The sequence below is a fragment of the Sciurus carolinensis genome, unplaced genomic scaffold (assembly GCF_902686445.1).
Source record: "Sciurus carolinensis unplaced genomic scaffold, mSciCar1.2, whole genome shotgun sequence".
NCBI classification, from domain to species: Eukaryota; Metazoa; Chordata; class Mammalia; order Rodentia; family Sciuridae; genus Sciurus; species Sciurus carolinensis.
Window position 1 is genome coordinate 163,323 of NW_025920247.1, and position 13,495 is coordinate 176,817.

A 13,495-nucleotide genomic window follows, 5' to 3' on the forward strand; every position below is an offset into this window, starting at 1 on the left:
AAATGAAAGTGAAGCCAGCAATAGTTGTTCTGGCACCCCAGCTGCACGTCCCACCCAAGTTCAGATCCCACCATGCCCATGAATAGGAAAGAGCTTGCTTGCTGAGGACACACAGGAGAAGTAAACTGAGGCAGAGGAATTGCCTCCTTCTATCTGAGTCCAGACTGGGGAACCACACATGGCTCAGAAGTAACCTCTTAGGATGTCTGGAATCTGAAGTGAAACAACAATAGCAGCAACAACAAATTGAGAAAGGCATTTTCTGGGTTCTGTGCCATCAAACACATATTTGATTCATGGATATTCTATTGCAGGCATTGTTACCAGGCATGAAAATTACTCTCCCACTTATTTAGTCACTTATTAATGTTTCCATTTAAAACTCCAAAATTAAAGAGCAGTATTAAAATTGTGTGTGTGGTGGATAGCACTAGAGTTGGATGCCTTTTATCTGATATCTTTGGAAAGTATACAGATTATTGGAAATTGTTGCATATCTAAACTATGACATACAATCACTAAAGGTCAGATACTATTATTATTATTGTTATTATTACTAACTCACTCTCTTCTTGAGAAATTGTGAAAATTAAGGCTTTGGAGTATAACTTTTATGAAAAAATATTTGTATTCACATATATATGCATACACATAAATGTGGAGAAAGAGACAGAAACAGAGGTGTACACAAAAATATGGATAGATGATAGCTAACCTAAGATTAGAAATTTTCAAGGGACTGTATATGGTGCTGTTCAGTGTTCAGTCTTTCCTCTCCTCTACCCCACACCTGTTAAAGGAGCTAGTCAACCAAAAAGGCACAGAAGTTGTTTTCAGAGTTTTCATCATTTTCTGCTGTTTTCATGTGCCCCTGGGCCAACCAAGAAGGTTCATATTGTGCAATGAGATTATTCAGAAAGGATCAAATGCACTATACCTTTAACTTTCAACAATCATCCCCAAATACCAAGTACAATAACACACATGGTGCTTTTCCTCATGAAAACTGTGCTCTAAATACCCTTTAATGTTCCAAACCTAGGTACACAAGCATAATTTTTGGATGATGTGTCTGCATGGGGCTGGATTCTACCAAAGTGTCAAGAGTGGTCTTGTGCTGTGTATGAGAGGCACATACACTTTGGTATGGGTGTGCAAATAAAATTCTCTGGTTTGTCAAGCATAGATTGCCATATAAAAGTTCTCAAAGACATAAGAACTACAGTAATTAACCAATTAGCTTCCTCTTTGCCACTGCATTGTCTTCCAAATATCTAATCTTATGACTCTTGTTGCCAGAACTCTGAAGGACTAGAGCCTTGTGAGAAGCAGAGGGTTCTAAATTTGAGTAGCACACTCCATTGGGATCTCTGCCACTGGCTGCATTATGCACCTACAACACTGGTCAGAGCTCCCTCTGGGGTGCCTGCTTACTCCCCCCGACACAGTTCTCCCTTGACCTGGTCAGTGGTGGCCCCATTCTCAGACCTGCACAGTGTTCCTCATCCACACAGGATTCTGAGCTTGTCATCTCTATTCTTCACACTCGGATAACATCTTGTAAAATTCCCAACTTAGGAGCACATTCTGAGTGTTTGGCTGCTTATTTTCTTGCACATTTTGTGTCCCTTTGAACAAATTCTACTTGTATCAGAGATTTAAAATATATTTTAAAATCTCTAGTTTTTCTAATTTCTTCTTTATATTTCCAAATGGATGGGACTCACAAGTTCATAAAATTGTAATTGAAAGACAGAATATTTTCATCTCTGAAGGCCTATTTGTTGCACAATCTGGGCCCAGAGACCAACCATGTGGGAACTTTAGGATGTTTTAATTTATTCAAAAATGAAAAAATAAATTCAGAATATTACCCATTTTTAAACCACTGAGTTTTCAAATTTTTTTCTTGATTGTATTAGTTTGTTTTTATAACCTTAGTAGATTTAAACATACTTACATACCAGCTCAACAAAATTGTGGACTTATATGTCATTCTACAACCTAAAATACATTTCCATGTATTTGAAGGATTTACCTCATAGTTACATACTTTGAATTTTTAGATTACTAACTTATATTTGACAAGTCATTGTCTGTAGGATTGAAGAAAGGATGGTCAAATGATAATTCATGGTTATTCTACATTTTCACATGCCAGACATTACTGGGGTACCACTAGGCATAGTTTAATTTCTATTTTTTGCTTTTGGGTAAAACTGACAATACAAGTTGAGGGCACTGTTCTCATGAATTCACCTCTTCTCCTCTCACATATTTATTTATTTTCTCCAAAAATAAATAAATAAATAAATGAACAGAGTTCTCCCCTCTCCCCCCCAACAATAAAAAGATATTTTGATGAGATCCCGTGGATGGGACAGAAAAATAGATTTTAGAATTCCAACAAAGGAGAGGAAGGTGAGGATCAGGATGGGTTCAAACTATAACTTTCTTTCAGAGGCTGAGCAGAGATGCTGATATGGATTTTTTTCAGGTATGCTCAGATTCCCTCTCTGGTACTCTACCTAGACTTTGCTGTTCTAAGTTTCCCCCTGCCAGCATGAGAAAGAGTGTGTATGTAAAAAGAGAAGTCACAGGAGAAATTATCCAAGTCAGAAAATGAAACTTTTTCTTCAAGAACAAGGCTTTGTCCTCCAAAAAGCACACAGGATGTGGATAATGAAAATGAAACAAAGATCATGGACCTGTAGTAGGTGTTTCTTCTTTTATTCGAACAAAAATCTTTCCGAATACCATGTGCTGAACTCTAAGAACAGATACTACCCATGACTTTATAAAACAAATAAGTTGCACATCCTGCCAAAACCCAATTCTATGTGAACGCTACATTATCATTGCATACTGGGATTTGGAATTGGTTTCCCTCATTTGGACTGGCCTATACACCATCCAGTAAAGCTCTATTCATGATGGTGTCAGAGTTTATGTGATAGTAGAACTGTTGAATTCCATTACTTTGCCAAATTTTGCTTTGAAAAATCTACTGACTTTGAGCCTGGCAGTGCATGCACTTCAGTTCTTTGTTTCCAGAACATAATTTTATGCCCAGAGGAACCAAAATACCTGAGCAAATGCTGAGCTCGATTAGGGACAAGAACTTACAGCTAAAGCATCTACTCACCTCCTAGAATTCATCTCTCCATTCTACTTCTCCAACCCCCCACACACAAGTACTTTTTTGTCCTGTACAATTATCTCTGGTTTGAACAGGGAATCAATGTATTTCATGACTTTGTGCTTTCACCAAGATCCTCCTCAATGGTCTGCAGACCCACATACATTGGTTAGGATCTGGGGTACTGTTCACCTTCCTCTACATTTTCACACTTTCATTCTCTCCATCTCACATCCTAGAGATTCACAACCTCAAATTAAATATTTGGCAAAATTTGGTTTTTGAAGAAATTAGATATTTATGATCTTATATTACTGTCCCTTTTTCAAATATTAACCAAGAACACCACCCAACATTTAACTGTCTACAATTACTAAGATCCATTATGAATGTTTCTGGAATGTTATGTTATGCACAAACTGCAGTCAAATGATGTGTCACAATTGTAGTGAACTTGGTATGAATCAGTTCATAGTATTTTCATTAAAATTGGGTTAAATTTTATTGTGTGACTGGTTGTTTATAAATGTGAATTTGAAAGTTTTACCTGAGTAGGAATGACATGTGTGCTTTGTGTCTTATGTGTTAGTTTGACCCATATCTGTGTATTGATTTCTTATCCTGTGATTAAGGACTTTATGCCAGGAACAGTGGTGCATGCCTATAAACCCTGAGGCTCAGGAGCCTGAAGCAGGAGAATTGTGAGTTCAAAGTCAACCTCAGCAACTTAGCAAGGCTATAATTATCTCAGTTAGATCCTGTTTCTAAATAAAATATAAGAAAGGTATGTGGATGTGACTCAGTGATTAAGCACCACTGGGTTCAATTCATGGTACCAAGAAAAAAAAAGAACTTTCATGTTTCTGTGTGTATGTGGTTTGTGTGTGTCAGTGTGTGTTGTCCATTTCCATGTGGTTTAGCTGTTTAATGTAACCTAATAAAAATATTCTACTAAGACTAGCACAATTCATGATTCTGTGAAATTTAAGGAAAAAATACCAAAGAATATAAGGATTTAAAAATCAATGTGTATAACCAAAAAACAAGAGTTGTGAAAACACAGGTCTATGTGTAGTAAACAAAGCATTTCTAAGTTTCATGTAACATGTACAGTAATGAGAATGAACAAACTAGAATTTTATATAACATGCACTAAATTTCCATATAATGATGAGTGAAAGAAGTCAAGCACAAAATATATTTTGTGTTTGTATTTGTGCAAAGTTTAAAGTCAGTTAATGAGTCTAAGGTCATCTCAAACAGGAAAATGATTACTGGTTATAAGAGAGGGACAAAAACTGAGCATACAGAATTCAAATGCATGTCAAATTTTTATTGGAAAATGAGAGATGAGGGTAGGAAGTGTAGATGGGTATAGGAAGAGATAAGTGTGAGCATGTTACCTATGAAGTAAATGGAAGTGGTGTTCTTTGGGTGTGTCACATCCATATCTTTAGGATCCCACCTCTTTGAGCCCATTTGAAGCTGTTAGTACTTTCACATCCTCCTGACAATTTCACATACTTATTTTGGCTCACGCTGTCATATTGTTCATAGTTGTTTATATGTGTCTCTTATAATATTCTTGTTGCCTTAGTCCCCCTCATATCTGCTCTTCTTAGCAACTTTCAATAAATTGAATTTTCCAGTAAAAATAAATAGAAGAAATGTGGTTTTTAGTGGTATTTATGTGTACTTTTCTATGCTTCAGTGCACAGTAACATTCTACAATATGACATGCTCAGTAAAAATGCAGTTTCCATCCACATGGAAAATAAACCCTTTCCTACTACTAAAAATTTTAAGTGTAAAGCCACATTTATTGTGTCAATACAAGTTGTGGAGGACTTTATTTGCACCACATGTCATTTTTAAATGGAGCAGATACTGCTACCTATCTCTTTTCAACCTGGGAATACACAGAGACTGTGACTGATACACAGTGACTGTGTAGGTGAACTAGACCCAAAGTTAGAGACAAGCCTGAATCCTCTGAATCTTCTCTTTGCTCAGGAAGACCTGTAAACTGTACAGAAAACACCCCTTTAATCCTTCTTCCCTCCTTCAGCCAATTCTCTAGCTCTTTTACTCCCTCTCTCCTCCCTTCCTCTGAAACTAACTAAAAATCTTCTCTTCTTTTTTAGAAGGCAGCTTTTGGTCACCTGAAGGCTCAGAAAAGATGCCAACATGTACCCCTTAAATTCTCTGCAGGCTGGGAGATAAGAGTGTCTTCTAGATGTTTCTTCTTTTACTTAGTCTTCATGGTTCAACTCTTTGGAAGTTTACTTAGATCAGGTAACTTCCTCTCTGAAGCTCAACTCTCAAGGCATTAGTTGATGATAACTAAGAATGAAGTTGAAAGACCCTCCGTCCCCCTGTCCAAGGAAGATCACGCGAAGACACTGGCTGCAATAGCAAGAGGCTGTTTATTGATACACAGGCGCCTGCGGGTGCTCAGCAAAACCTCAGCCGGAGCTTTGGTAAACTGGCACACCAGGCTTTGGGGTACAGGGTTTTTATAGGGTGAAGGGGCAGGTTTTGTGCGCGTGGTAAGCAGCAGGTTTCTTATCTTCAGGTTACCTCCCTTTCCCGCTGAGACCGCTGCAGCCAACATTTCAATGCAGGCTTCAGCAAGGCCAGACAAGGGGGAGGGAGGATCACTCAGGACTTTTTAGCCCTTTTTCTTAGCAGCCCAGAAGTTTAAAACAGACACCCTTTCTTCTTTCTTTTTTTCCTTATGCCTCGGGAAAAAGACACAATTGTTGCTTGGTATTTTATGGTTCCCGCTTATCAGTTCCTGATTGTGCAGGCACTCCCTAGGACCCGATGATCTATGCTTTTCTCCAACCGCCCTATTCTTTTTCAATCTATTTATCAGTTTAAAGACCTCCGGGGAGGTTGTGCAGCCTCCCCTGTGTCATGGGTTTAAGACATGGAGCTGGGGCCTTTCAAAGTCTGTACCTTCCAAAACAAAAAATAAAATGGGAAAATACTACCTGTAAGCTAAATCAGTGTCCTGAGCAGTTCTCAGTATAACTTCAAGGTTGTTATGAGACCAGCTATTGCTAAGTCCTCAGCAGTGCATTGGGACTTATTGATGTCATCAGCACAGTCAAGGACCCAGCCAGTGTTCACAGTACTGCAGAATTGCTAAAGCTCATCACCCAAGGTGGTGCCTTGTATGCAGTGGGACTTCTATCATTAACTTGAACTTTCAACACCAGAATTAGAGAGATGGTATGAATTTAATAAAGGAAATTGTTCTCTTTGTCTCATGAATATCCCATTACTCAAACTCCCCAATGATGAGGATTTGGCAGTACCTGAGGGAGTCAGGCTCAGCACCATGCTTAACTCATAGAAAAAGTAAAGACTACATCCCCATTAGTACTATATACAGTATGTAGAAACCTAGATGAGAGGCATATTGGAATGTAAGTATGGGTTTGAGAATACTTCATCCATCCATACAGCCTGGAGTTATTGAATTTCCCCAGCTTGCAACAGTCTCATGTATCTGTATAATCAGATTTCTCTCTTATACCAATGTATTACTCTGTTTCAGGTGATTAGAAGCATCATGGATGAGGGGAAGATAGATGAAATCTTCTATGCTCAGGGTGGCCAGGAGGCAGAGAGAGAAAGGAAGAAGCTGTGGAGAAGATGGACCCTTCTAGGGCGTGTCCCCAGTGACCCACCTCCATCAGCCACAACCCACTTACCTACAGTTGCCTCCTACTCATTTCACTCTAAGTAGGATGGACTGATTCAAGTTTGACTCCCATAATCCAAACATTTTACCTTTGATTATTTCAGCATTAACACAGGTGACTTTGGAGGACACCTCATGTGCAAACTACTACAAGGGACCCTAGCCCACAAAAGCTCATGTCTATCTCACAATACAAAATACATTTTTTTCCATCTCCAAGAGTTCATAGTCTTAACAGTTTCAGTGTTGCCCAAAGTCCAAGTGCAAAGTCTCCTTTGAGACTCAAGCCAAATTTTTATCTGTGAGTCTCTGTAAAAATAAACATCAAGTTATATACACCCAGTATATAATGGCACAGTGCAAGCATTCCCATTCTAAAAGGGAGGAATAGGAGCATAGAAAGAAAGGATGGGACAAAAGCCAGTTCTATATTCAGCAAGGCATTTGAACGTAAGTTATTATATCTTTCTGAAATCTCAGTCCAAGAATAAATTTGTAAAATAATTTTTCATAGAAAAATGAATCACTTTTTATAAATGAATATTTGATAAAAATGAATAAGACTATATATTCTGGAATCACAGAACCATTGAAATCATGATCCTCTCTCCTCTACATCTCCTTATTTTTCAGATGGAGAAACAAACTCAAAAAATAAAGCTCAGGGACTGGGGTTGAGCACTCACCTATCATGGGTGGGACCCTGGGTTCAATCCTCAGAACCACATAAAAATAAAATTAAGGTATTGTGTCCGCCTACAACTAAAACAACACCAAAAAATAAAAATAAAGAAAGCTCAATGTCCAAGTTCAAGCAACAAGTCTGATCACTAAACTGGGTTCCTCTTCTCTGGAGATATCTGTGTTCAGAGAGCACAAAAGCAAAGAACAGTTTATATGTGTGTGCCTCTAACAAACAAGTATGGACAATGAGCCCGTGGGGCCCACAAACTTGACAGCAATTATTATCCAGATCCTCAAAGAAATCATAGTCTCCAGAGATAATTTATTTATTCACTCTCAATCACCCAAGTCTGACCCAAGAGGACCATGCGTATCATTCTAAATGTTCTCCTCCAGTAAGAAAAGGTCTTTCAGTTCTCAGCCCCAGGTGTAAATTTTCCAACCTCCAATGTCAAGTATAGAGCCAACAAAGATGGAAACTGCATGAGAGCATCTGTCAGCAGCAGTGAGCAGTCAGATAACAAAGACTGGAAAAATCAGGTGAGAACTTCTGTTCCTTGATTGACTTGAGCTGAATTTGGGGCAGGGTGAGAGAGAGGTTAAATTTTATTCTACTACATATAGATTTCCTGTTTTTCCAGCACCATTTGTTGAAGAGGCTATCTTCTATCCAAGGTGTACATTTTTGATGCCTTTCTACAGCATGAGTTAACTGTTTTTATATGGGTTTGACTCGGTGTCTTCTATTCTGTTCTACTGGTCGTCTTCTTGCCTGCTTTGGTGCCATGCTGTTTTTAGTACTATAGCCAGTATAATTTTAGGTTGGTATTGTGATGCCTCCTGATTTGCTTTTCTAAGAATTTTTTGCCTATTCTGAGCCTCTTACTTTTCCAAATGACTTTCATGACTGCTTTTTCTATTTCCCTGAAGAATGTCACTGGAATTTTGGTAAGAATTTTATTGAATCTGTATAGTGTTTTAGGTAGTATGGCCATTTTGACAATATTAATTCTACCTATCTAAGAACATGGGTGATCTTTCCATATTTTAAGATCTTCTTGAATATATTTCTTTAGTTTTCTGTAGTTTTTATCATTTTTATTGTATTCACCTCTTTTGTTAGATTGATTCCCAAGTATTTTATTCTTTGAAGGTTATTGTGAATGGATTTCCTAATTTCTCTTTCAGTTGATTCCTTACTTGACAATAAGAGCACAACAGATTTGTGAGTGTTAACTTTGTATCCTTCTACTTTGATGAATTTATTTATGAGTTCTAGAAGATTTCTGGTGAGGTTTTTTGGGTCTTCTAAATATAGAATCATGTCCTTGACAAACAGAGATTGTTTTATTTCTCTTTTCCCATCTGTAGACTTTTAATTTCTTTATTTTGCCTTAATTGCTCTGGTTAGGGTTTTAAGGACTATGTTGAATAGAAATGGTGAAAGTGGACATCACTGTCTTGTTCCTGTTTTTAGAGGAAATATTTTGTTTTTTTTCTGTTTCAATTAATGTTAGTCTTGGGATTGTTGTATATAGTTTTCACAGTATTGAGGTATGATCCTTCTATTCCTATTTTTTCAAGTGTTTTAATCATGAATAGATGATGTATTTTGTTAAATGCTTTTTCTTCACCTATTGAGATTCTTGTCTTTAAGTCTATTTATGTGATTAATTAAACTTATTGATTTCTGTATGTTGAATGAACCTTGCATCCCTGGGATAAAACACTCTTGGTCATGGTGCACTATCTTTTCAGCATATTTTTGTATGTGATTTGCCAATATTTTATTGAGAATTTTTGCAGCTATATAATCAAGGATATGGGTCTGAAGTTTTTTTTCTTTGATAAGCCCTTGTCTGGAGTTGGTACCAGGGTGATACTGGCTTCATAGAATGAGTTTGGAAGGGTTCACTCCTTTCCTATTCCATGGAATAATTTGAGGATAGGTCTGGTAGAAGCTGCCTCAGAATCCAACCAGTCCTGGGCTTTTCTGTGTTGGTAGGCATTTAATGGCTTCTTCAATCTCATTACTTAAAATTGATCTGTTTTAATTTTCTATATCCTCCTTGTTCAATTTGGGTTGATCATATGTCTCTGGGAATTTATTGATGTCTCCAAGATTCTCTAGCTTACCAGAGTTTGAATTTTCAAAATCGCTCCTGATTATCCTGTGTATTTCAGTAGTGTCTGTGGTGATATTTAAATTTTTATCATGAACTTTAATAATTTGCATTTTTCTTTCTCTTAATTAGCTTTGCCATGGATTTACTAATTTTGCTTATTTTTTTCAATGAACCAAGTTTTTGATTCATTGATTTTTTTTTTTTTTTTTTTTTTGGTGAGGTGTTGGTACCGGGGATTGAACTCATGGGTACTCAGTCACTGAGCCACATCCCCAGCCCTATTTTGTATTTCATTTAGAGACAGGGTCTTACTGAGTTGTTTAGTACCTCACTTTTGCTGCAGCTGGCTTTCAACTCAAGATCTTCTGCCTCAGCCTCTTGAGCCACTGAGATTATAGGCATGTGCTACCACCCGCAGCTGATTTGTTGGTTTTTTGAATTTTTTTTATCATAGTTTCATTGATTTCAGCTCTAGTTTTAATAGTTTCGTGTCTTCTGCTGATTTGGGTGTTTATTCTGCTTTTTCTAGGGACTTAAGTTATAATGTTCATTTATTTATTGGATATATTTTTATTCTTTTAATGCATAAGCTCAAAGCTATGAACTTTCCTCTGAGAACTGCCTTCATAGCATTTCAGTGATCTTGATATGCTATATCATTATTCTCATTTACCTCTAAGAATTTTTTATTTCATCCCTGATGTCTTCTGCTCTACATTGATCATTCAATTGTGAATTATTTAGTCTTCGAGTGTAAAAGTAATTTCTATTTTTATCTTATTATTGATTTCTATTTCATTCCATTATGATCTCATGGAATGCAAGTTATCTCTATATTTTATATTTATTAAATGTTGCTTTGTATCCTAAAATATGGTCTATTTTAGAAAGTGTTTCATGTGCTGCTGAGAAGAAAGTGTATTCAGTCACTGATGGATGAAATATTCCATATTTCTTTAAGTCTAAATTATTGATTATATTTTTCCAAAGGATTTAAAATGAGCATACTACTGTAATACAGTCACAACAATGTTTATATCAGCTCAACACACAAGAGCTAAGTATGGAACCAAACTAAGTGCACTTCAGCAGATGAATGAATAAGTAAATGTGGTGCATATACACAATGGAGTATTAGTTAGTTATAAAGAATGACTTTATGACATATGCCAGCAAATGGATTGTTCTAGAGACTATCTTGATAAGTGAAATATACCAGTTCCAAGAGCCAAAGGTTGAATATTTTCTCTGATATGTGGAAAAAGGGGAGGGTATGGAGAAGAATACAGATTTCATAGATAAGACAATGGGGAATGGAGGGAAGGGAGGTGGGATAGGGAAAGGAAAGATAGCAGAAAAAATCTGACATGATTTTTCCATGTACATATATGAAAACAACACAGTGAATCCCCTCATCATGTACATCCACAAAGATGGGATCCTAACTAAAATAATATATATTCCATGCTTGGATAGTCATGTCAAAATGAAATCTACTCTCATGTATAACTAAAAAGAAATTTTAAAAATATATATAGAAAATCAGGTGAGGACACTGCTACTTCCAACAACACACAGGTTCACATGGAAACAAAGATACAAAATGACGTGGGGAAAATATGCCCATTAAATCCCTCTGCATCTAATCAAAAGGTGTAAATGCCACTTGATATATTACAGTCCTTTCCATGTTCAGGATAAGCTGTCCACTGCAGGACAGAGCAGGTACTTTCCAAGATGAAAGTAGAAAAGTAATTGGTGGAAAGAATGGAGAAAACCCAAGAAAACTAGGGTTATCATTTTCAGTATTAGCAAGTGCAGAATCCCAATAAGCTAGGTCAGACGTTCAATGCCAGGAGCCACCCTCTCTCCAATTCCAAAAGAAAAACTGTCACACATTCAATATCCTCCCATTTGGCTCCTAATCTTCCTTCATGTCACTTTCTTTCCTGGGTTCATCCACCATCAACTATGCATAATAAATGTGTCTCAAGGGATGACATGCTCATCCCCACAGAGGGTTCCAGGGACTAAACAGGAGTACAGGCACTAAGTTGCCTTGCTTTATGTCCATATACACAAACACCTGCAGATCATATGTCAGGTGTCTCAAACACAGTCGCATACTTAGAAGTCGCACAAGAGGTTCATGCATGAAAGCAGACATCAACACATTTAAGTTACACATACTAAATGTTGGGAAGGTGTTGGTTGGAGCACTTTCTCCCTATAAGGAAGCTACAGGGACAGGTGAATATTAGAATTCAAAAGGTGCATGTAAATGTCTAAACATAGTAAGAGGAATTTAGTACTATATGACCTGCTCACTAAGGAGTCTCATTTCATTGGGGTTTAAATCAACAATTATATTATTTAATTGGTCATCTATTGACAGCTGTCATAAAAACATTCTGGCTGCATGACATCCTTCTCAGTCATTGCATAGTACATAAAACACTCTTCATTCAGTAGTTGAAAGACATCGAAAGTTTTTTTATCTTTTCTGCTCTACTTTTCCACAGGATTTCATGGCTTGTGCATGAAGTGGTGGCAGATGTGCCTGAAGTCTCAGGTAGCTCCTTCTCTTCCCTCTCTTAGGTGTACTTTCTGATTTGGAGCAAACAGGTGCAAACTCAGAGAAAACAAAGTTTGAACAACAATCTCATTAGCTCAGCAGACTTTTTGCAAGTCAGAAAACCCCATGAAGGTCTGTCCAACATGCAAGCATCACTTATCTTTCAAGTGATGTTCTTAGAGCTCTCCTCCCACAGATGTGGACCCCTCTTCCCTCTCCCAGTGGGATACAGTAACAGGACATAGATATACTTCAGAATCACTGCCTATCATATTTCAGTTCTCTTTCCATATTGACTTGAGGATGGGAGTTGTGGCATCAGTTTTGGTCCCAAAAGATTTCACCACCAAACACTGAGAGGAAGTGGCTAATCTTAATGCAGCTCTCTCAACATAGTTTGGAATATTTACAGCTTCTCTCAGTGTTCAACCTTATCCACAGTTCACAGATGACAGGAAAAATCCAGTGTTGCCCTGCTACATTGTTTCCATTATGGGGAACAGTCTGCCCTTAAAACAAGATTATTCACATATGCTGTTGAGGATACAATGAAAAAGGCTAAACAAATATAGATGTGAAATACTGGCCCTCCAATTCAAACACTGCACATTAACCATTCTGTCCCTAGAGAACCTTCATTCCAAAGATGTAGATACGGTCTAGTACTGTCTTCCTATCCTTTAGTTGGTGAAAACATGTTTTCAAATCTCAACAATTTTGCACTGGGACAATTCACTGTTCCCATATTACATATATCCTATAATCTATCTCCTTAAAGTATTGCTTGTAATATTCTCCACTCCAATCAGTCAAACCACCTAGCCCCTCACCTTCCCCATCCTCTTCTTTTCTGAAGGTTTTTGCTCTTTTCAGAAATACTGTGAATTCATCCAACATTGTTGCAAGCATAATGTTTTGTCTGACTTTCTGCCTGTATGACTTTCTTAATGTGGGGATTATCATGCTGATATACCACATAATCTTGCTTCCTTAAATATTTCCTTTCCTTTCTAAATAGAATACCAGTACCACAACTAAGTGATGTTCTTATTTGGCTATCATAACGTAAAGCAAAAGTCTCTTAGTAGAATTCTGCATATAGTCACATCATCAGCATGCTTAGCTCCATAAGCCAACAGGGGTATTTTGATGGTCTGAAGTTACAAGGTTGAGGATAAACCATCAGGTAGACCCTTCGAAATCTAATAGTAAAATGCTGGTGAAAGATAAGAGAGACCTACAATGAATTTGACTGAGTT

General features: G+C 37.3%; 1 pseudogene; it reads right to left on the reverse strand.

The window, feature by feature from the left end:
* LOC124975304 (RB1-inducible coiled-coil protein 1-like) overlaps positions 1-13,133 on the reverse strand; it is a 98,163-nt pseudogene extending 85,030 nt beyond the window's left edge.
* Between the last annotated feature and the right edge of the window lie 362 nt (positions 13,134-13,495).